This window comes from Notolepis coatsorum (assembly GCF_963971535.1).
Source record: "Notolepis coatsorum genome assembly, chromosome: 8".
NCBI classification, from domain to species: Eukaryota; Metazoa; Chordata; class Actinopteri; order Aulopiformes; family Paralepididae; genus Notolepis; species Notolepis coatsorum.
The window spans coordinates 38970646-38997041 of NC_140172.1; positions in this window are offsets into that span (position 1 = coordinate 38970646).

A 26396-nucleotide genomic window follows, 5' to 3' on the forward strand; every position below is an offset into this window, starting at 1 on the left:
CCAGAATCCCTTATTCTTAAACTCAAATGCGCGTTCGCGCTCAATTAATTTGCATACAGAGCTCATTATAATACGAGAGCCATGTGCAAAACATGGGTCTACTCTGCATGAGCGGATTCAACAGGTAGCGCAGGAGCGCTTTGCGATGGATCACAATTGGATCAGATTCAAGTGTATTGTCATCATATAGCACCTATAGCTATATATTGGAATAGACTGTATTAATATTCCATATTTATACCGTCTAGTTGCGCGCTCCTGGCCACCTGCCACAGCACGTGCGCACACACACACACACACACACACACACACACACACACACACACACACACACACACACACACACACACACACACACACACACACACAAATCAAAGGTATATAATAGGTATAGGGGGGGTCATTTTTTGATGCTCTGATCGTCAGCAATGGCATACGTTTTGCAGTATGTTACATATGATCGTTGCGATTGATGTGAAATCATTGTTGGATCAAACAATGGATTGATGTCAAAAGAATATTATATTCCAATTGTCTGATCGCGATTTCCAGTATTGATGTCCATCGGGTCCCTGACATGAAGTGGCACAAGATATGCCTCAAGTGTGCGGAACACGTTTCAAAGTGCTCGGATGAAGCAATTCACTTGGCTTGGTCTAAATTCTCCGCCCGGACCATATACAATGTAACACACAGAAATAAGGTTTCAAAGGGTAGGCGATACTGCCACCTAGCAGGATTCGGCCAGTATTGCACTCTCGGGGTCTCAGAATGAGTTCCAATGGTAACACCGAGGTCTGTGAGACTGTATAGAATAAAAAAATCGAATAAAAGAAAAAATTATGAAAACGATCGAAAACCCGACTATACTCAGGTTTTGCCGCTCAACGCATGGCGAGATAACCCAACTATAGTTGTGGTTGGCCGTGAATGAGTTATGTGTGGGGTAGCACAAAAAAAATCCTACATGAAATGGGGTTGTGTGGTATAAAAGTTTGAGAACCCCTGATCTAGACGATCTCTAAATATGCGTTCTATGCATACGGCCTGGGCGGCCAGAGCATTTAACTGTTCTAACAGCAATATATAATCCATATCAGAAGCAGAACGCACACAATAAGTTATAATAATAATAATAATTGAAAAGTTCTGGGTTTTTTAAGTCGTATTTGGGGGCAATTGACCAATGGTAGGCTTTTTATTTTTATTTCTGTCATCTGGGTAAGAGTTTCTTATCTGGGTAAGAGTGCTCTCGACCACCCTTAGAATGTGGTCTTGCCTAAGAGAAAATCAAAAATAAGAAATCATTGCTGAATCCCAGGTAAGAACAAAATTCTAGTTAAGAACAAAATAAGAGGAAATCTGTTCTTATATCGCTTCGTGAATGAGGCCCATTGAGCAGTCGGCTTTGAAAGCTAAGAATTCAAATGATGAGACTGTTGAGAGTGTGAGTTCTGTGAGTCTAAAGTCCTGGTTAAATAAACCACCTCCATGGTGAGAGGGACATGGTTTGCAGAGGTAGCCAAATTTGGTGGAGTGTAGCTTGGTGAGAAAAATTCTTTGGGTTCTTGCCAGGTTTCGGTGGGAGAAAGGGAGTAGTGGGACCAGGATAATCTGTGTAATCTGCAATGCAGAACCAACAGGTGGACTCCATGATGAAGTTGGCGGGTGACGGTAACATTTAGACAGCAGAACAGGAGATGGGATCATGAATGCTATTCACACAACACTGATGTCTGTTGATGATGGGGAAGGAATGATGTCCAGGAGGTGTTGGTCGTAACGCTACTAGTCCAGTAGCAGGGTAGTGTCCAGGGTGGTAGGTAAGGGGGCGACAGTGACTCGGGAGGTAGAGCAGTCGTCTGGTAATCCGGGCAGCATGTTGAAGAGTCCTTGAGGCTGAGCAAGACACTTAACCCCCCTAACTGCTCCCGATGAGCAGGCTGGGACCTTGCATGATTGCCTCCGCCATCGGTGTGTGAATGTGAGTGAATGGGTGAATGTGAGGCTGCGGGTCCCGATGGGGTGAGCCCAAAGGTACTCAAAACCTGTGCCTCTCAGCTGTGTGATGTGCTCCAGCACATTCAATATGAGCCTGAGGCTGCAGAGAGTCCCGACACTGTGGAAAACCTCCTGTGTGGACCCTGTCCCTAAGTGCCCGCGTCCCAGCACGTCCAAGGACTACAGGCCGGTGGCTCTAACTGTTAGTCTACTATAAATAAACACGACGTTTATCTTCTGTTAACTTGGTTTATTTGATCAACTTGCAAACACCAATACAGAGCCATTAACGAACAGTGGACCTCATGCTCGTGGTCGACACAGACTAACTGCGCATGCGTTTCACAGCCTCCAGAGGGCAACCTAGATTACCGTATAGCCAGTAGTATACAGGCAAAGAGATTACATGTTAACAATCTCATTTTATCTTTTTAAAGAAATAAACAAAACAAAAATAACATTACCTTGCATGAATCATAAAACAATCACACAGTGACTTAAAACAAAAATGTTTAAATTCCCTGAGTATTAAACATAAATTTGGGAAACATTTTTAGAAACAAATACATAAACAAAAATGTTTTCAATGTTCCATTTCAAACAAACACTTTAACCCAGATCCCATTGTCCTTCACCGAGTGCTTTTAAGAGCACAAGAGCCGAAGCTCCCTTTTTTGTGAGACAGTCAGCGAGCTGAGATTTTGTGTCTGACCAACGCACCTGCCTGATGCGCTTGTTCTGAATGAGCTCCTTAATGCTACTGATTTCCAACCTGAGTCTCTTTTCTGTGACTTGTTTCGTGGACTTGAGCGCATCGAACAGAGAGTGATTATCGGTCACACAGATTACAGGGAGTGTATTCAGTCCAGCATTTCCAGTAGTGAGCTCAGAAAATAGTGTGGCTAGAAAAATTGCATTGTCTACCCCATCTGACATGGCAAGGGTTTCGCCTGCAAGGGTACTGCGAACCACACGTCTGATTTTCTTTGAATGCCAACAGAGGGGGGAAAACTTCCCTCTTTCTCCCATAAGTGTTATAAAAGTACCTCCCTGTGTACCTCCGTCTGGGAGGTTTCCAAATGAAGCATCACTGAAAACTATCAAGTTCAGAGCATCACTGTTTCCCAGATGTTGAAATCTGAGTGTCACCTTTTCAGACTTTAGCTTACGGATTATTTTATTGGCATCATGAACAGACTGTACTGTTGACCCTTTTATATTAGAAGCCAAACAACATGAATCAAACATTACATCAGGTCTCGTCTGTTTAGCAACCCATAGGATCTGTCCTATTTTTGATCGTAGCTGCTCTCTCTCAATTTCGTTGAGGGGTTCATTTCACTGTGTGGCCCGACTTGCTTGTATGGGAATAGGCTCCAGGTTCTCAATGTAACTTTGTTGATGTACCTGAACTTCACCTTTAACAGTTACAAAATCCATTCCTACATAGGAGAACTTTTCATGCTCCTCACGCCCAACCTTAAATGCAGATTGCAGTTGGGGAATCACATTGGATGAAAAGTTAGATGAGCCTGCCCAAAGAAAATCATCTACATGACATGCAAGCACCCCAGTGACCTTACATTGCTCATCCAACCAGTAAAAGACTGCCGGATCCACCTGTGAGACTCTACCACCAGTACTCAGCATGATCTCCTTCACGTTGTTGTACCAATATAGTGATGCATCTGCAAGACCATATACACATTTCTTTAGTTTCCATACAACATGTTGACATCCTGCCTCTAGAGGGGGGCGGATATAAATATCCCTGGATAGCTCAATACCCTGCAAGAATGCAGATTTGATGTCCATAGAGTGGACTTCCCACTGGTTTTGACATATCACTGATAACATAAGTCTAAGTGAATCTGTGGCACATGTGGGGGAATCTTTCGGTAACTCTTGAATATTCCGCTCTTCAAAACCTCTGGCAACCAGTCGGGCTTTAGGCACGATACCCTTGGGAGTGTCTTTAAGACTACAAACCCATCTGGTGGAAATGCATTTCTGCCCTGCATCTTCAACTTCCTCAAATACATTATTATTGTGCCAGCTCTTTATTTCTTCCTGTTTAGCTGCATCAAATGAAATGTCTTTGGTTACAAGTACATCAGCTTCTCTGTCTTCTGTTTGAATGTTGAGATTATCAACCTGTGAGATATCAACTGCTTCCTTTTGCCCATCACTACCATCATTGTCTAGATGTTGCATGTTATACCAGGTTTTATATTTCCCCGTAGCCTTGCCAGATCTCCCTAAGACTCTTGCCTTAAGTAGAGTGTTGTCACCTCTGTTCATATATGTTACCGTCTGTCCTGTTTTTAAACTCACACCTGCAGAAGGGGCAGGATTATTATGGGCATTAGGCCTATGCTCCATTTCAGTTAGAGTTACACCACTCAAAGTGTTTGGTGGATCGATAGCTTCACTTGTACTGGCTTCTTGTTGTTCATGTTCATTCTCTGTATTTTGCTCACTGTCTAAACTACCAGTTGCATTGTTTATACCTTGCTCACTTCCTGCTTCTGTGTCAGCATCAGTTTGTACCATGTGCTCTTCACTAACCTTTGTGTTCACCTTAGAAAGCCTAGAGTGATGCACTCTCACTAAGCAACCACCATGCCTCACAAAAACAACAGCCCCATCCTGACCAATAACTATCCCTGGTCCTTTCCACTCAGTGCATTCAGCTCGTTTGTAATACACCTTGTCACCCATCTCATATTTCTCATCTGTGGGTCTGAGCTGCTTACGTAGTGCTCGTCTTATCCTTTCTGAGCACTCTGCTTCAGTAAATGCTTTTCTAGAGGCATGCAAAGCTGAAATGTGTTCTCCTACTCTAGCACTCATCGTGGTACCTTCTAGCGCAGGTGGTTTATCAACCAGTACAGAAGGTAAATTGGGGTTCTGGCCAAACACCAGTTGATGAGGACTGTAGCCGTGCACATTGAGCATACTGTTTTTAGCCATGAGAGCCCAGTCCAGGGCTGTTTGCCAGTCACATCCATTTTCCCGTCTGACCTTCAGGATGATGTCGGTGAGGGTCTGATTATGTCTCTCCAGTAGCCCATTGCTCCAGGGGCTGTATCCTGCCGTGGTTTTTGTCTCAATGTTAAAGTTCTCTGCCATGTCACGGAACTCCGCATTGTTGAATTCTCCTCCATTGTCACTGTAAAGTCTCCGTGGCGGGCCATGAACGCTGATCCATGTATGAAGAAGAGAGTTCACTATCACAGAGGAGTTCTTTGTTTTCACAATGCTTCCAGCGCTGAAACGTGTAAACTGGTCAATGACGTGGAGATACCATAAACTTGGTTCCAACTCGTGCAGGTCCACTGCCACCGTTTCATTGTACTCTGAAGCCAGAGGCAAACCCACAGCAGGCTTCGGCTTGGTCTTGCTGTACCTCTGGCATATGTCACATTCCTGTACTATTTGTTGTAAAATAGTGTCACAATCTTTGTCTTTATTTCCCGAACTACGGAGGAGTCGCTGTAGTCTTTCTGCAGAGGCGTGACCAAACTGTTTGTGTAGTTTCAGTAGAACTTTTATGTTTCTCATTTGAGGTCATATTTTCTGTGACTGTAAGGACCTCATCTTCATCCTGGCTGTTTTCTGTGACTGTAAGGACCTCATCCTTAATCTCAATTTGGTTCATTCCTGTGTCCTTGTCTCTGATATCTATACAGTAGTGTCCTGAACTGGTGAGTTCAAGAGGGATATTCTGTTTAAACATCACAGCGCTATCATTCTCCATGTCCAAGATGGTTCCTGCCCTTTTCAGTGATGTCTTACTCAAAAGTAGTGGGATATCAGCTTTGACTACTTCAGTTTCCACTCGACATTTTGTCAGTCCTATTTTGGCAGGCAGTTTCAGTGTTCTGGAAGAATGCACTATATTTCCATCTCCAAACCGGAATGGTCTGGAGCTTGGAGTTTCACTTTTTACCATCTGGTTCACTTGACTTTGACTGAGATCAGCGACGAAGCTGTCCAACCATTTTTCTCCACACACTGTGCGGGTACATGCAGTGTCAATGATAGCAGTCCCTAAGGACTCAGTTAGGAATACCTCTGTTTCAGACAGTACAGCAGTAAGCAGTGTGATGTCACATTCCTCTACCCTTGTTCGATCGTCAGTTAGCTTCACTTGCTCACTACTCTTGTGAGGACAGTCTTTAGCCCAATGGAACGTGCTCTGACATATAGCACATTTTGATCTCTTACCGAACCTATCCAGTGGGTTGGTACCCTGTGACGTTTGCCTTTGTTGTCCAATTTGTCCAAACTGCTGCGTCGTTGGACGTCTGAATCTTCCTTGTGAGCGTTGCTCCGTGAATAACGCTTCATCGTTAACGTGTATTCCGTTTGATGTGCCGCCGTGCACTCTCCCCCCAAAGATCCTCTTCAGCGCGGACTTCATTGCCGCAAACGTTAAATCTGTACACGCAGTCAGCGTCATTTGTCTATTTTTCTCGTCTAGACAAGCCGTGTCTAAAAGTTTAAAAGCTAACACGGCGTCAGGGAGAGTCATGTCGTACCTTTTCATTCGGTTGTAACGTTGTTCAAAGTCAATCACATAGTCCGCCATGGACATGGAGCTCTCCTTTTTGATACAGTCAAAAAAAGAGTATGCATCGTATGCGCGGTCTCTCTCTTCTTTGAGAAATATGCCATCTAGTTTTGCTAGCAGCGTGTCCATACCATTGTTGGTGTTCAAGTCCAAAGCTGGTATTTCCATAGCGATGTCCCTTGCCCTTCCTTCCAGCCCCAGGACAACGGCGAGGGCTTGTTTCTTCTTATCAAGTTCAGTAACCAGCTTCCAAATGGCGATCTCATTTTTCCAACACTCGTATGGTCGAGACTCGTCGAACTTCGGTGGAACTTTGTAGTTAGCAGTAGCCATCTTCTGCTAACCATCCTCTGCTACCAATGTTAGTCTACTATAAATAAACACAACGTTTATCTTCTGTTAACTTGGTTTATTTGATCAACTTGCAAACACCAATACAGAGCCATTAACGAACAGTGGACCTCATGCTCGTGGTCGACACAGACTAACTGCGCATGCGTTTCACAGCCTCCAGAGGGCAACCTAGATTACCGTATAGCCAGTAGTATACAGGCAAAGAGATTACATGTTAACACTAACCTCTCATATAATGAAGACCATGGAGAGGTTAGTCCTGGAGCAACTCCGCCCGGTGATCAAACCCCACCTAGACCCACTCCAGTTCGCCTACCAGCCCCGACTGGGGGTAGAGGATGCTGTCATCTACCTGCTGAACCGAACATACACTCACCTAGACAAGCCGGGGAGCACTGTGAGAGTCATGTTCTTTGACTTCTCCAGTGCTTTTGATACCATAAGGCCTGGCCTGCTGGGTGAGAAGTTGGAGGTGATGCAGGTAGAGGCCCCCCTGGTGTCCTGGGTTGTTGACTATTTGACGGGCAGAACACAGTACGTGCGCCTACGGAGCTGTGTGTCAGACAGACTGGTCAGCAACACCGGGGCCCCGCAGGGGACAGTCCTCTCTCCCTTCCTCTTCACTGTCTACACCAACGACTTCCACTATCGGTCAGAGTCCTGCCACCTTCAGAAGTTTTCTGATGACTCTGCGATAGTGGGATGTATGAAGGACAGTGACGAGAGGGAATACCGGGAACTGGTAGTGGACTTCGTCACATGGTGCGATAAAAACCACCTGCAGCTAAATGTGGCGAAGACCAGGGAACTGGTTGTGGAGCTGGGGACGAGGAGGAGTGCACCTGTGACCCCCGTTTCCATCAGGGGAGTCGATGTGGACATGGTTGAGGAGTACAAATACCTCGGTGTGCACATCGACAACAAACTGAACGGGTCAAAACATGCAGAAGCACTATACAAGAAGGGCCAGAGCCGACTCTACTTCCTGTACAAGGATGTTGAGGATGTAAGAAATAGATATCATAAAAAAATATATATATCCGAAGGGGAAGAAAGTGTACATTGGAGGGGTGGGTGGGTGGGGGGTTTGTCTCGTGTTGTTTTAGTAAATGTATCCAGGACAACAGGATCATTACTGAGTGGACTATTATGGTCATATAAAGTTGACTGATTGATTGATTGATTGTGTTTATGTGTTAGTCATATCTGAGGTATGTGTGTATATGTTTGTACAGGAGGAGTTCAATGCAGTAGCCAGTATTCTTCCACCAGACTCTATGGATAGACAGAGACAAGAGACACACAACCCCATGGACCTAACACAGCATGTAAGAAGTGTGTGTGTGTGTGTGTGTGTGTGTGTGTGTGTGTGTGTGTGTGTGTGTGTGTGTGTGTGTGTATCTGTGTCAGTATCTGTGTCTTGATGAAGTGCAGATGATCCATTATGTTACTAAACTAACCCTGTCAACATTATTCAACAAAGAAAGCATGTAACCATTAGATTAGATTAGATTCAAATGTATTGTAATTATACACCACAAGTACAGTACAATGAAAAGAAGTTGCAATGTAGCAGTAAAGTGCAATAACAATATACAGTGTAACAAGTAATTAAACAAAATATATATAACAAGGCTACTGAGTAAATATGCTAATCTGATGTATGTACAGTATTATTATGTGCAGTGGTACAGGTATAAATATACTATGGTAGTAAGCCAGGGCAGAGTTTCCTATAGCGCCTCCCAGAGGGAAGGAGGGCAAAGAGTGTGTGATTAAGGTGAGCGGTGTCCTTGACAATACTGTGTGCCTTCCTTTCATTTCATTTCAAACCTTTATTTATACAGGTAAAAATCTCATTGAGACATCTCATTTACAAGAGCAACCTGATCCACCAGACAAACATAATACATAAAACAAGTTCCAGACAAAAACAAGACATGTAACACAACTGCATTGCCTCCGGCTTGGGCCGGCCTTCATACTAACTCATTGGCAGAGTTAGCGGGTGGAAGTCAATGGGTGGTAATCTGGACGTTGTGGACAGCGACTCCTACAGGTCGGTTGGGGACGCCTGCACAGCAGAGACAGGAAATGGCGGGGGTAGTGTGAGCCTCCCACACGTTACACCTCGCCAATGAGAGTCCGCGCTGGGAGGTGAAAAGATGTGACAGGCTGCCTCCTCGTGTACCGGAGGGGACACGTGATGCAAGGCTTCTATCCTCCCTATAGCCGACCAGTGGGAGGCATATGCGAGCAACGTTCAAGACAGGGGAGGGGAGAATTGGAAACACGCAATTGGGATGGGAGAAAATAGAAAAAAATAAGGAGAAAAAGTGGATCGAATTTTTTTTAAGAATCAATCTTTTAGCTAACATTCCTATGGTTAGCTTTTGAACTAATTTAGAGGTTATGTATATAATTCAACTGCAGTTGTCTGTGGATCAAAAGCTAGGCTAACACCAGTTGTAACTTGGACAAGGTAACAAGTTGAGTTTCTTGGAGGCTGATAGTGTTAAATAAGACTAACGTTAGTTTAACATAATCTTGAAGAAAAAGGAACAGATGATTTTAAATGTCAAACGTTTAATTATGTTGAATGAAGAACACTTCTGGTATATATTAAATAATCATAAAACAAAACCATAACAAATCAATCACGGTTCCTCTACCATACAACGCCTCACTGATCACAGAGTAAATCCCTGTATATCTTCCTGTACATTTACATTTTACTATAGGTATACTGTCCTGGACATTTAAACATTTAAATTTGACTGTACACTGTATATTAGTAAGTAAGTAAGCTTTATTTGTATAGCACCCTTCCCAGCACGAATGCACAGAGTGCTTCACAAGTTTAAAAAGAAAAAAGAAAATGAACAAGGCAATTCATGACAAAAAACATCCAAGGTAAAGACAGTGTAAAAACAGTGCTTCACAAGTTTCAAAAAACAAAAGAACAGGTAAATTCATAAAAACATACAATATAAAAACTGGCATGAACAAAACAGAAGAAACTAAATCATGTGTGTACGTAGCCAAACGCCAACCTGAACAGAATATTACTGAATATTCAAGCAGAATATTACTGTATATTTTCGGACTGTATATACATATTTTAGAATGTATTATCTCTGACTGTATTTTCTTTTCTTTTTTTTATTATTATTCTTATTCCTATTCTTATTTTTGACTTTTGACTAACTAAATGTTCATTGTGAGCGATCTGTGGTGCTGAATTTCCCTCGGGATCAATAAAGTACTTCTATTCTATTCTAACAGCAACAAAGAGGTTTGGTGACCATGTGACCAAGAGGAGAGGTCTAATTGGTCCAAGCCCAGGCTGGTCCCAAATCAGAACAGACAGATAGACAGACAGCAGTTGCGTAGAAGGCTGGTCCCAGATCAGATCAGAACAGATAGAACAGACAGACAGGCTCTCCAAGCGCTGTGGACTTTCACAAGTTGTTACACAACCTCATAATCTATCAAATGTGAACACACATGATCAGATCTCTTGTCCACCAGGCGGGCAGGATGAGCTGCCCCTCCACTCACAACCTGGAAGACACACACACCTCCTCACCGTCCGGCCGCTCCTCTGCAACCTACGACCACAGCTCTGAGAACTACAGTCATGTTGGCGCAGACCAACCCTGGGAGTCCTGTGCTGCAGGGCCCCATGTTGGGTCAGGGGGCCCCTCATACTTCAGGCAGGCTTGGGTGCTGCCCCACCCTCACTGGGCCAACCACAGGTAACGTTAGGTTATGACTATAACCAAGTTCTGTTAGTTAGGGGCGATGCTTGGCATCGCTACTGCACTATCTCGCGTACGTGCACGCGTACTGAATAAACCACAAATGTACCTCTAATACCAGTATTAGTCTGACCACACCCCTCATCAGCTTACCTTCATAAGCAGGTGTGTGGTCACCTGCTCTCCTCCTTCCCAAGCTTTCACCACAAGGTGAGGACAAGGGCTGCAGCGGCGTCCGATGCCAAGCATCGCCCCTAACTAACAGAACTTGGTTATAGTCATAACCTAACGTTCTGTATCGTTAGTGGCTTAGCTTGGCATCGCTACTGCACAAGGGAGGCCAAGCGGAGCCACTTGGCTGACAAATACACCCCGCTGACAGCCCCCCAAAACCATCAGAACAGGGAGGGCCGAGCCCCCCCGACCCCCCCTAATGGAGGGTAGCCCCCCTATTAGGGACGTCACGGGAGGGCGACGGACCCGACCGTGCGAAGAGGCACTCAAGCAACTCAACGCACAGGGTGAGCAGACCGTGGCTTGACCCCACGACTACACACACGCACAACCCGCATGCCACCCGGGAACGAACGGAGGAACAACCTCGTTACTGCCCCCAGAATCACGGGGTCAAGGGCAAACCCAACCCCGTGGCAAGGCCGTAGCAGCGGAGCACGAAGGAAGACCCAGACCCACCAAAAGGACTGGACTCCCTGGAATGGGGGCCCGGAGAAGTCCATGATGCCAGCATCAAGACCCCACCAGGTGGGCACGCAGTGCCCCGCCCCCCACATCGCCAGCGTATTCGGACAAAGGCCCCTCAGTTACTGCACCTGGTATTCCCAGGCGGAACCAACCAGGCCAGAACCTGCCCAGCTTCCGAGATCGGACGAGACCGGGCGTGTTCAGGTCGGTATGGCCGTAAGCCGAGCGGGCCCCGTCCCCCCAATAGTACACCGCCTGGCACACTGACCCTGCAGAATAGGCAGTCAGCATGGCCGTAAGCACACAAAAAAGGTTAACCAACGGAAGCAGGCAGCGCACCGGGGAAAAACCAGGCAACAGGCTGTTAACCCTAGCCTGGAGACTGCGGACGAGACAGGCGCCAGAGGGGACAGCTGAACACAGCCGCCCCGGCGGAAGGAGCGTAAGCTGGCGGTGTTGCATGACCAAGCCTCCATTTAACAACCCCCACCCAGAGGGGTCGAGGCAGAGAAGGCTGACACGATTGGCAGACGTCATGAACGTGCAGGGGCACCCTCAAACGGTGAACCCGGGAGTTGACACTGCTCCAACACACCAGGGAATCAACCACCTCGGTGTTACCCAATGCGGTGGTTGTTCCTATAACCCCTCAAGAAAAAACTCCAAAACACACCTGCGGGTATACACCGGCTATACCGCAGTACAAGTGTTTCAGTTTCCAAAAAGGGTTAACCCAGGCCTACGGGTCGCAAACATCACTTCGGACCGGGCCTGGCGGTACGGGAAGCACAGGGTCACCAGAGGAGGTCAAAAAACCACCCCCACAGGCCCCTCTTCGCCATGCGTGAGAGAGGAGCGAAAAATAATGGAGAACCAGCCCCTAAGCACACCGTACCTGGTATTCCCCGGCGGTCTCCCAACCAAGTACTAACCAGGACCAACCTGTGTAGCGGCCGAGATCCGACGAGATCGAGCGCGTACAGAATGGCATGGCTGTAAGCCATGACGACAGTGCTGAGTAAAAACATACCCAACCAGGGTCTCCATAGCGCTTAACCCTGTGACACCCAGACCGACCTGGCATTTTTCCCCCTGAAAAAAGCCCAAGTCCCTCAGGGTACCAGAACAGCAGATCTGCATCCCCGGCGGACAACGGGTTCAACTGATCTGGACCAGCGTGACCAGAACCAGTCCCGTGCCCTAACCACGCCGACATGCCTACTCCAGGAGAAGGGCAGATATGCGTGTTGATCTTAACATGAAAAGAAGGCGCCACCCAGACGTCGGGACGAACCGCGCCTGGTGGCCCACCCCAAGGGCGTGAGACCCCACTACATATGTTCAGATCCATCCCGTCATCATCCCCCAGACATGAACGAGAATCCGTCGACAACCCACCCAGGTCATGGGATGTGGTCGCCGGAAGAGGAAAAACCCCCATCTCAGTTGCTTTATAAAAACGCTGTTTCAACCACAAGCAACTAAGGCGTGCCAGTCAATCGCCTGTTTACAGCGAGCTAGCACTATACGTGCGTCGGGACACACCCCCATCAATGAACAGGCTATTTAGACCTGTCATTGAATCCCCAAGGCGCCCAGGGGAACGACAAGAGGGGTGTGACACTCCCTAACTCCAACACTTCTGGAATAGAAAGAAGGAAGCATCAACAGTATGTATCCCAGTCTACACAGCCGGGGTAAAAAATGTTCACATTTTTACATCCCACCACCCTCCCATAGGAAAGAGACGGGGATCCCCAGAGAGACTTCCCACGCGAGCTGTACAGATTGAAAAGAATATATTGCACCTTGAGCCATGTAAAAAACTGGTTTTAGGGCCTCCGGGGAAGAGGCACCGAACCCATACACACTCAATAAACGAATTGAATCGAATATACATACAATAGAAAAGGACCCTTCTAGAGGGTCCACTCACTTTGACAATCTGAGGAGGAAGGCTCTGTACTCTGATGGAGGCTTCCTCACATGGAAGAAGGAGTCCGAACTCACAGAAGGCCTGAGTAGGCGCTTGGTGAGGAGGAGCCCTGACCACCCCCCCTGAAAACAGATCCATCACATGGACCTGAACAGCACACGGAAGTCCTACCAACAGAGACGCGCACGGTGACGTACTCTATGGCGGGGGAATTCCTGCGGTGCACACGCCCAATATACCAGGCCGTGGGACCAGGAACTCCCTCCCCCCCCCCCCCCCCCCCCCCCGTAACGTGCCGAACCGCCACGTGACGGGAACCTTGAAGGACAGGGGGTGTACCCCTGACCGACAGAACAATGGGGAGAGGAAAGGTTACCAGTTCACCCCTTTACGACCCCACACCCATGATACGACGTAACGACAAAAAGAGAATATGACACAGTCATAGTCAGCTCTATGAAGCGTTTCACAGCTCCACACAGCGCACGAGCTAACCTGCTATCTGATTTTTACTAAGGAAAAACACAGAATAGAGAGGGCTCTAAGAACCCCGGTCCAACATACACATGTGCTTCTGTGGCCAGTACAACCCAGTTGTAGGTCACATGACACACACAACCCATCATCACCTACAAAAAACGGCAAAAACACTCAACAGAGGAACGCCGTTTTTTTCACAATGAGAGAATACATCATTCTTGATTAGTATCGACCACAGGCCTTGCTAAGCCCACATGACAGCAACCAAACCAATTTCCCTTTAGGAAATAAGTTTCTCCAGCAGATTTAGCACAACCTCAGCAATCAAGCTGAGAGTTACATCGTATCCCTACCACACAAAAGACACAATTAATGCACAACATGTCTGATAGGAGGTGATAAAGTCCCCAGGGAACCGGGGGGGGAAACACAATCCTCCTATTTTACCCTCAATACGGCCAGTTAAAACAGGAAAACCTGTTAATGTGTGAACTCACTGTTCATTGTCATTACAGTCTGAGAAAGAACATTCTTTTACTCACTCGTCACCAAGCATAGCTTCATAGGTTAGTTGCCTTAGTAGTGAGTACACGGTACACATAAACACCATGATGTTTCTCACACAACAACCAGATCAATACATCACGACCTGCACGGAGAAGCTAACTGCCAGTGACAAAAACAGCTCACACACAACCCGCAACGTATCTCAAATGCATTGCAACAACACACGTTTTGGGAAAAAAAAACACCGTTATTCACAATACATTTAGCAAGGTAAAACCAGAAGACGTGTTATGAGGTCTGGCCAACCCCGTACCTGCCCGGAACGCAGATCAGCGAAGTGCAGTCACAAGCCACCGTAGAACACAGCCGTCCCGTGTTGTTCGATCCGGGCAGCGTCGCCGCTCCACCAGTCGCTACAGTCCTCTTTGTTGACGCAATCCCCGTCTAGGCTCAGGCAGGGTCGACGAACATCCCCTGTCAAGGATGACGTCGTGGTCAAGAGTGTAAAACATGTTAAAAATCAAAGCACGTTCAACAGAATAGCATCAAGCTAACGGCTGATCCAACCGTTCGGGTGCTATTGCTTCCGCTCGCGAGACGCCGATCTACGACGCACGCGATCAGGAGCGAGCTCCCGGCGGCGCGCGAGAAGCCAAGCTACCCCGCGCCAGGCCACCGACCGGCTAACCGTAAGCTATGAACATGTAAACAATGACATAACACTCACCCAGACAGGCCGCCGTTCTGAACCCTCCTCACTTTTTAAGAGAAAAGAGAAAACAAGACGTCAACACCGCTTCACAACGGTGACATTAACACGTCCGGCGGAATCAGCACAGTACCAACTGGCCTGTATAGCTGACTTTGAACATGAATCTGCCGCTATCGCACATTACATGCACATATCCCCTCGTGAAGGAATACTCTCATTTGGATATGAAAGATGGGGTCTTAACACGGTGACAGAGAGAATCCACTCGTCCAGAACACACAGGGATCACCAGTGTCAATGGTCGCGGCCCACTAGTTAAAACTATAATGGTTGCCAGACCAAGGCCTTCTGTCGCCTAGACGGCTAAACAAAGGACCCTAGCCTGGGGCCGGTTTCCATAAACTTTGTCAAGTAGCCCCCATAGCACTAACAGACAAGTGGAGCCCGCCAGCAAACACTACTCACCCAACCTGGAACGCACCGCTCCTCACAACAGCGGCATGTCCGACAGTTCAGCTGTGGCCTGACAGGTTTCACCCCAACAAACACAGCAAGGAACTGCAGTTGAGAAGCATGCAGCGGCGTGCTCCCAATACGAAAACCGGTGGAGGGTTTGTAGAATGATCATCATCTTCTAGACACTCCAGTACGAAGACAATATCGCCGTATTTTCTCGAAAATAGTGAGAGAGAAAATAAAGATATGATGTCAACGTATCCTTGTTTCCCAAGCTGTTCCTAATCCAATTTCTTCCATCATGGTGTCAAGTGTGGGGATCTACCGAGGCACCTCTTCCTTGTGGTGAAAGCGAGAAGGAGGAGAGCAGGTGACCACACACCTGCTTATGAAGGTAAGCTGATGAGGGGTGTGGTCAGACTAATACTGGTATTAGAGGTACATTTGTGGTTTATTCAGTACGCGTGCACGTACGCGAGATAGTGCAGTAGCGATGCCAAGCTAAGCCACTAACGATACAGAACTCATCCATCCTGACATCCACTGTTTCCGCTGCTCTGTTTAAATCTTCTATTTCTTCTCAATCTTCTTCGTGTTCTAATTCCAGGTTCTACTATTCCTCTGAGGCAATAGGCCTTCAGTACCAGTTGGCCCCTCGTCCAGACTGCCGGTCTGGAGAACTCTACTTCTTCTCAGGGTTGGTATCGGCTAATAGTGCTATATTATATTAGGGCTGTCACCAGTGTTGTGCTAGTTACTGAAAAATAGTAACTCAGTTACTTTACTAGTTACTTCATTTCAAAAGTTACTCCGTTACTTTACTAGTTACTTACACCCAAAAGTAATGCGTTACTGTGAAAAGTAACTATTTAGTTACTTTAAAAAAAATAAAGATTGCTCCCATGCCCTTACAGATACTCAAAATCTGTTGATCAACTTGACAGTTTCCATTCACATCACTGAACTCTGCTAAGCAATGTGGTCTAGATACAAACACAAATCTGACACAAACACAAATGTTGTCCCGAGTCCCGACGTAATAAGAAATACGCCGTGCCTAATTGTATCACCGCTTAGGTTGAAGGAACAGCCTTGATGTCGCTGGAACGTTTCATTATAACCGTCTTGCAACGTTGTTTAAGATATCAATCGTGCATTGCAACGTTAGAATAGTTAGGATATCAATTGTGCATGAAAGGACTATATTTATATTGTTTGATTAGTATTGATGAGATTCCCTGGCAGATTCGTACAGTCAAAATCCATTGATCAACTTGAGTTTCCATTCATTTGCATTCACATCACTGCACTCACCAAAGTCTGCTGTGGTCGAGATGTAACGTTAGTCCAGCAGCCCCTCAAACATTTTCTTTATCTCATTTCCATGTTGTATATTCTCTCTCCAAGTAGTTGGAAAAAGTGTTCCGTCCCATTTGCTGTGTGTCGCCTGGTATCATGCTAACTACTGTAGATCCCTGAAAGCGGGTGGCGAGTGGCTTCGGATGAGTCCTGGTCGTTAACGTTAGACTCCAGTATCTTTGAGCCAAAACACAAATGACATTTAACTCAAATGTTATTTTCTTTGTGCTCGACAAAAGAGAAATAGTGAGAATATCCATGTGTATAAACGCGAGTAGCTGGGCGCTGCCATGATGACAGTCAGGACTATAGTAAACAAAACACGCCCCCAGCACAGCGTGTCCCCGCAGGCAGACAGGATAATAATAATAATAATCATCACTACCGCTCGCTATCAATCTACGCAGTATATAACGCAAATAACGCAGTAACGAACCATTCAGTAACGCTAACGGCGTTACTGAATTTCAAAAGTAATGCGTTAGAGTACTAGTTACCGCCAAAAGTGACGGCGTTACTGTAACGCGTTACTTTGTAACGCGTTAGTCCCAACACTGGCTGTCACTAACGATTATTTTGTTATCGGTTAATCTGTTGATTATTTTATCGATTAATCATTCTAAACGATTCATTTACTAGAAAAAAACAACAATTGATCTATTTGCAATTGAATATTTCAAAATGTTTTACTAGTATCCTCAGGTCACATGGGTACTAGTTGCCTCTTTGACACCACCTACTGAATACCCAGAGTAGGAGATGAGTTTCAAGTTTCTTTAATAGTTGTCATACAGAAGTACCGAATACCTTTTTTTTTTTTTTTACTTTATTTTTTTTTAGCGTTTATCGCTTTTCTGGTCAAGCATGACCGACAGATACAGGGTGAAACGGGATATAGATCAGGGGAAGACATTCTGATAAATGACGGCGGGTCCGGGAATCGAACTCGGAGTCCACCAGATCCGTGACGCAGCACGCTTTTCCCCGACGCTGAAATAGCGCCGAGATATGCAGTGAGATACTGGAGCCCCCAGTAACGAATACTTTTATACAAAATGCTTCTTAGGGCCCTTTCTCACTCACGTTTGGAGATCGAATCACTGCTCCCGAGAACGGGGGGGAGTGTTCTCACTCACCCCTTTTGCGATGCGAAACGGCGCTGATTCGTTTCACCCCCCGCTGAACGGGATCAGTTGGAATAGGTGGTCTCGGATTCGGCCCCGGGAGAACGGGGAGCGTGGTTTTGCGAGCTTGTACCTAAACACCACACACAGCAACAACTGGAGAATACCCACAAAAACGATATTTATGGGCAATTTGAGAGTTCAGACCTCAACCAAAAACAAGTGGATGAAAACATGAAGTTATTGTTATAAGGACCCCAGTCCAAGCTACAACAGTCTGCATTCCCTTAACAATTGTTTGTATTGAGCCGTATTGTATTGTACCCATATGCAATATGTTAAATAAAGTTTACATCCATTCATTCTGCTAGCATTACCTATCTTAACAAGCATTAAACAAATGGCCCAGTCATCTATTCACTGTTGTTTAATACACACAGTGTTGTCTCTAATGTTATCTAGCTACTGATGGCTCCCGATATCATCAGTTTGGTGCTGGCTAACTAGCGTGAGCTAACGTTAGCTTCTAGCCACAATGCTATACTGTTATAATGGCATCTTCCATTCACGTTAGCATGCAGCTAACAATGTAGCTAACAAAAGTCACAATCTTTTTTGAGACTAAACTATCCGCTCTTGGTGGTCACTTGTGTTGATGTTAGTTTTGTTTCATCAACAAATGACAGGCAGAACACACAGTGAATGTATCCGTTTTGTTTATTGCACGTTCTTTGCTGAAAAGAAAGTGCTACAGGCTATACTAGACTAGGCTAAGCTAACTAGCGTTAACCGTTAGCTTAGCGTTAGCCCTGGGGAACGCTCAAAAGCGAACTCTACAACACCATCCATTCGTGATAAAATGGGGTGGGTTATATTGACAAGGCTTGACAACAGAGGTTCAAATATAACTTCATATTTATTGCTTATTTATTCATTTTATATCAGCATTCAGTCTCCAGCGCCATGTTAACACTTCCTGTGTTTACATTTTCGAACGTGACATCATCACCTACGGCAAGCGTAAACGCTCAAAAGGCAAACCGTAAACAGAACCCGGAACGAAACAAGACTGCAGTGTGTACGCAAACTGCGCGCGCGCGGGTACGTGCATGCGCACAGAACTGATTTATACACACACGCACGCACACACACACGCACACACACACACAAGCGCATATACGCAAGTGCAATCTTTCTATCATACAAGCTCTTCTTGCTCTCTATTTGTGTGAATGTGCGCGTGGAAAGCTGGCGCGCAGCACAGACGCTTGATTCAATATCATAAGCAGGTAGACCCCCATCACGAATTCCGAGCCACATTAGTATTCACCTCCACTGCCTGTGTCACACAGAATGAAGGGAGAGATGCATTCAGATAGCCAACACCCAGACACTTAGTCTACCTGCGCTTTTTGTTATGTAAAACGGTGGCCGGGTACTTAGTCACAACGAATGGATACAGCGCATTTTTGTGTGCGCGATCGCGCGTACTTCTGCCTCAGTGATCTGGTAACACGGCGTGTAACCGCGTGTGACCACGACTGCACCACTGCCTCTACTAAATGCCTGCCTCAGCACTGGATGTGTCCCGGCTGCCTTCAAGCATGCTGTGGTCCAGCCCCAGATAAAGAAGCCCAACCTCGATCCCTCTGTCTTTGCCAATTTTAGACCAATCTCACAATTACCATTTTTATCGAAAGTCCTGGAGCGCATAGTCTACATACAGCTACAATCATTCCTTGAACACAACAACATCCATGATAAATTCCAATCTGGCTTTAAACCACGACACAGCACTGAAACGGCCCTCCTCCATGTCATAAATGACCTGATTTCAGCTGCTGATGCAGGCAACCCATCCCTACTACTACTCCTTGACCTCACAGCCGCCTTTGATACGGTAGATCACCACATCCTTTTAGCTCGCCTCGAGCATTATGTAGGCCTTAGGGGCCCCGTCTTAAGCAATAGGACCTTCTCTGTCCAACTCTGTGACTTCACTTCCTCTGTGGCCCCCCTCACCTGCGGAGTGCCCCAAGGCTCGATATTGGGTCCCACCCTCTTCCTCTTATACATACTCCCCCTAGGCCAGATCTTGGCAAAACATAACATCTCATTCCATTGCTTCGCCGATGACGTGCAGGTCTACCTCCCCTTAAAACCCACCCAAGGGAAAACATCAATAAAACCACTACTTGACTGCCTGGCAGAAATCAAGTGCTGGATGTCTGAAAACTCCCTGACATTAAACGAGGGGAAAACCGAGGTGATTGTTTTTAATAGTGCCCCCCCGGCCCCCCTCATTGACGCACTTGGTCCCCTGGGTCCAAACCTCTCCACCTCTGTCAGGAACCTCGGGGTCATCTTCGACAGCAATTTAAAATTCGACAAACAGGTCAGCGCCGTAGTCAAAAACTGTTTTTACCACCTCAGACTCCTGGCGAAGACAAAGGCATACCTCTCCCAAAGTAACCTAGAGACGGTGATACATGCCTTTGTCACCACTCGCCTTGACTACTGCAATGCCCTCTACACAGGCATCGACAAATCCCTGCTTCGCCGCCTACAACTGGTGCAGAACGCAGCCGCGCGCCTCCTCACCAAAACTAAAAAACATGAGCACATCAGCCCAGTTTTGGCCTCGCTCCACTGGCTACCTGTTCGTTTTAGAATAGATTTTAAACTAGCCCTAAATGTTTTTAAATCACTAAATGGCATGGCTCCTCCCTATCTATCTGAGCTCTTGCACCGCCACACCCCCCACGATCCCTCAGATCAGCTGACCAGCTGCTATTGGTGGTGCCTAGAACTAGGCTCAAGACTAGGGGAGACAGAGCCTTCTCCACCGCAGCGCCTAGATTGTGCACAATGTTTTTTGTATTGGATTCTATTATATGTTGTACCACTGTATTGCACATTGTTGCGGGCAAGACCACCCGCATTTCATTGTATACTCGTATGCCGTGACAAATAAAACTCTTGACTTGACTTGACAGCCTCCCCCTCAGCATACGGGCCACCCAGACCGTGCAGGCAATGTAGATTACCCAGTATGGTTGTCAATATCCCAGTGTACCCAACCCCCCCCACCCAACCTCCTCCAATGTACAGTTTCTACGTCAAATGTATATACTCCCTTTTCCTGACTCCTTCTGTATCACAAACAGTACTGTATTTGCAAATCTGGTATGTCATAAATGTATAGATGTAGCAGTACTGACTATCTGTATGTCATGTATGTCATATATGTCCTGATGAATTGAAAATGGGGGACCCTGATGTAAACAAGACGAAAGTCTTTTTCTGGTCTGCATCCCCTTAACAATTGTGTGTATTGAGCTGTACTGTATTGTACCCATTCTGCAATCTGTTAATAAAGTTTTCAATCAATTCAATCAATCAAAACCTGTTCTCCTTGGCCTTCCCCCCCACTTAATCACCACTAGACCCCTGGCCCTTCTATCCTCTTGGTTTTACTGTGTCCTACCTGTTTTTATTACTTTCATTGCTTTACTGTGTTTTAATCTTAGATCTTGCATCATATTATTTTGTTTTTATCAACCTGCCTGTGAAGCACTTTGGTGCCAGCTGCCGCTGCCTGGAAATGTGCTATACAAATAAAATGTACTTGACTTGACTTGACTTCACGCAGACAAGGTAAACAGAACAATGACGCAAGAAGGAAGTCAGGAAGACGCAGGCAGATATACAGATACTGATCATGTGGTCATGTGACATGTGCGCCCAATCGCGTGACGCGCCCATTTCCGCCTCGAACAGTAGCAAACTACCTAACGCCTAGTTTATCACTGGTTAAGCTTAGGCGACTCTTTCGAAGTTGGTTATGGTTAGAGTATGGAATCAGGGCTGGTGTTCTATCGCCCTGCTCTAAGACAAACTCTAACCTTAACCAACTTCGAAAGAGTGCCTAAGCTTAACCAGTGAAAGAAACAGGCGTCATACGATTGGCGTGACCAGAAACGTCAGTGGCCAATCAGAACGCAGAACGCGAACGCGGAACTGGAAATCCGTTGGTAAAAGTATTCAGGCGAACGGGACACGATTGTTCATGAGTCCAGGAACACTGTTCATGAACGGGACATGATTGTTCATGAGTCTTTGGCAGTTCATGAGGGGACTTTGGATGGAGGCGAGGAACGGATTGTGACAGTGTCATTCAGAAGCAAAATAGAGGGAGATACAGGTATAGTCAAGGAGAAAATATCTGATAGTTGAGAAGTAACATTTCTCCAAAGAGAGTGCCACTGGTGGACATTCCCAATACATATGCATAAATGTTCCAGTCACACCAAGTGGACATAAGGTACATCGAGAATCAGGCATAAGACCCATCAGATTCAATCGTCTGGGAGTTAGATAAGTCCTGTGAACATAATTTAGGTGAATCTGTTGGTGGTCTGGATTGCAAGAGCATAGATGAATATTTTCCCAGACCAAATCCCAATCAAAATCTATATCCAGTCCCGGCACATCCCTTCTCCAGATCGTGTCCAGGCGGAGGTCCTTATAAGAGGACATAAGTCAGTGGCGATAGAAAGCAGAGACAAAGCCCCTTGATGTACCCTTGTCATAAAATAATTGGTGTAATTGGTGATGTTCTAATGGTTTGTCCCACGGCACCCCATAAGCCTTTAACGCTGCCATAATTTGTAGATATAAGAAAAAAGAGGTTCCGGGGAGATCATGTTATAATATATTTTGTTGAGTTGTGTACTTACATTATCCCAAATGTTTCCAACAATGTTCAAACCATGAGAAATCCATAATGTATATAAATGCCTTTTGTTGTACGTTTTATTTAGCAGGGGCGAGGTAGAGGAAGACAGCGACTTAGAAAGCAACAACAGCTTCTATGAGGAGCCCCCCACACCCAGAGGTAGAGGGAAGATGTCCAAAGGAACCACGCCCAAATCTACCCCGCTGCAAAACCGAGGGCCCAGGCGGCCCGACAAGGCCCTCTACGTGCCACGGGCGGCCAGGGAGAAGCTGTCCTTCCCAGGCTCACAGGTTATTATTTTTTCTTAACCGCCTGTTAACTCATTCCCCGCCAACAACGATTATACTCGTTATTGGGCGCCATCCTTTGAATGCCAACAATGAGTATACTCGTTAATTATTTGATTGTTTTTCCTTATTTTAATATTCTATTCAATGTCACGGACCCGTATGTTGCCGTTAAAAGGCATACTGGGACGCAGAGGGTGCAGTACCGGCCAGATCCTGCCAGGTGGCAGTATCGAGAGTGCAGTAAACCCTGTTCCAGACCGGGTGTTACGTTTAAACCGCTCCGGGCGCAGTTTTTTAGTACAGGGAAGCCTAGAGAATAGAGATTCACTCGGTCGCATTCAAACGGGTCCGGGCCCCTCGATGCATGTGTTGTGCCGTATTATGTCGTGGACCAGATGGACATCAGATGGACCAGATGGCGATCAAACAATTGGAATATTCTTTCTGGATTACCCCCGACCAGAGGTAAGGACTATCTTTCAGCTTGATCCAACAATGTTTTGATACCGATCCAGCTGATTAGCGTTTTTAGTGTTCAATACCAATGCCGTTACTGGCAATCAAAGCATCAGAAACAACCCCCCCCCCCCCCCCTTTCATGCATTCATGATGAAACATAATACCTATTATATACATTTGATTTGGAAATAGTAGCGTGTCCAGGCAAGAAACGCCAACGCTTATAGTAGAATTCACATTGCGCCCTATTACTCGCTTCCCAGGAATTATCCCGGATCACTCTGAAATTATACTTATATTCACCACGGGATAACGTGTGAATGTATGCATGAAAAAATTATCTCTTTTTTGTATCTTGGACGGAAGAAAGTCAGTGTCAAATGACTATAGTATTGTCTCCATAGCTATAATATAGAATATAGATATAGCTCTACAAACAAGGTGACGCACTCCTATCTTTAAATCGTGGCATAGCTACAACGGGACCCGGCTAATCCCTGGTGCTGAATGAGTTAAGAGAAAAATAAGAAAAGCCACCGCCGCATTCATCAACCTGTTCTTAACGTCCAAATATGTTCTTACCTAGGTGTGTTGAATGATGAATCCCTCATTATTTTTTTTATTTTAATAATTTCTTTTTGATAATTTCTTTTTTGGCATTTTTATTGCTTTATTGGACAGACCCAGCAGAGAGGAAGGATGGGAGAAGATGCCGCCACCCTGGCGCCCCAGAATCCCTCATTCTTAAACTCAAATGCGCGTTCGCGCTCAATTAATTTGCATACAGAGCTCATTATAATACGAGAGCCATGTGCAAAACATGGGTCTACTCTGCATGAGCGGATTCAACAGGTAGCGCAGGAGCGCTTTGCGATGGATCACAATTGGATCAGATTCAAGTGTATTGTCATCATATAGCACCTATAGCTATATATTGGAATAGACTGTATTAATATTCCATATTTATACCGTCTAGTTGCGCGCTCCTGGCCACCTGCCACAGCGCGTGCGCACACACACACACACACACACACACACACACACACACACACACACACACACACACACACACACACACACACAAATCAAAGGTATATAATAGGTATAGGAGGGGTCATTTTTTGATGCTCTGATCGTCAGCAACGGCATACGTTTTGCAGTATGTTACATATGATCGTTGCGATCGATGTGAAATCATTGTTGGATCAAACAATGGATTGATGTCAAAAGAATATTCCAATTGTCTGATCGCGATTTCCAGTATTGATGTCCATCGGGTCCCTGACATGAAGTGGCACAAGATATGCCTCAAGTGTGCTGAACACGTTCCAAAGTGCTCGGATGAAGCGATTCACTTGGCTTGGTCTAAATTCTCCGCCCGGACCATATACAATGTAACACACAGAAATAAGGTTTCAAAGGGTAGGCGATACTGCCACCTAGCAGGATTCGGCCGGTATTGCACTCTCGGGGTCTCGGAATGAGTTCCAATGGTAACACCGAGGTCTGTGAGACTGTATAGAATTAAAAAAATCAAATAAAAGAAAAAATTATGAAAACGATCGAAAACCCGACTATACTCAGGTTTTGCCGCTCAACGCATGGCGAGATAACCCAACTATAGTTGTGGTTGGCCGTGAATGAGTTATGTGTGGGGTAGCACAAAAAAAATCCTACATGAAATGGGGTTGTGTGGTATAAAAGTTTGAGAACCCCTGATCTAGACGATCTCTAAATATGCGTTCTATGCATACGGCCTGGGCGGCCAGAGCATTTAACTGTTCTAACAGCAATATATAATCCATATCAGAAGCAGAACGCACACAATAAGTTATAATAATAATAATAATTGAAAAGTTCTGGGTTTTTTAAGTCGTATTTGGGGCAATTGACCAAATGGTAGGCTTTTTATTTTTATTTTTGTCATCTGGGTAAGAGTTTCTTATCTGGGTAAGAGTGCTCTCGACCACCCTTAGAATGTGGTCTTGCCTAAGAGAAAATCAAAAATAAGAAATCATTGCTGAATCCCAGGTAAGAACAAAATTCTAGTTAAGAACAAAATAAGAGGAAATCTGTTCTTATATCGCTTCGTGAATGAGGCCCATTGAGCAGTCGGCTTTGAAAGCTAAGAATTCAAATGATGAGACTGTTGAGAGTGTGAGTTCTGTGAGTCTAAAGTCCTGGTTAAATAAACCACCTCCATGGTGAGAGGGACATGGTTTGCAGAGGTAGTCAAATCTGGTGGAGTGTAGCTTGGTGAGAAAAATTCTTTGGGTTCTTGCCAGGTTTCGGTGGGAGAAAGAGAGTAGTGGGACCAGGATAATCTGTGTAATCTGCAATGCAGAACCAACAGGTGGACTCCATGATGAAGTTGGCGGGTGACGGTAACATTTAGACAGCAGCACAGTGGGAGCAGAACAGGAGATTGGATCATGAATGCTATTCACACAACACTGATGTCTGTTGATGATGGGGAAGGAATGATGTCCAGGAGGTGTTGGTCGTAACGCTACTAGTCCAGTAGCAAGGTAGTGTCCAGGGTGGTAGGTAAGGGGGCGACAGTGACTCGGGAGGTAGAGCAGTCGTCTGGTAATCCGGGCAGCATGTCGAAGAGTCCTTGAGGCTGAGCAAGACACTTAACCCCCCTAACTGCTCCCGATGAGCAGGCTGGGACCTTGCATGATTGCCTCCGCCATCGGTGTGTGAATGTGTGAGTGAATGGGTGAATGTGAGGCTGCGGGTCCCGATGGGGTGAGCCCAAAGGTACTCAAAACCTGTGCCTCTCAGCTGTGTGATGTGCTCCAGCACATTCAATATGAGCCTGAGGCTGCAGAGAGTCCCGACACTGTGGAAAACCTCCTGTGTGGTCCCTGTCCCTAAGTGCCCGCGTCCCAGCACGTCCAAGGACTACAGGCCGGTGGCTCTAACCTCTCATATAATA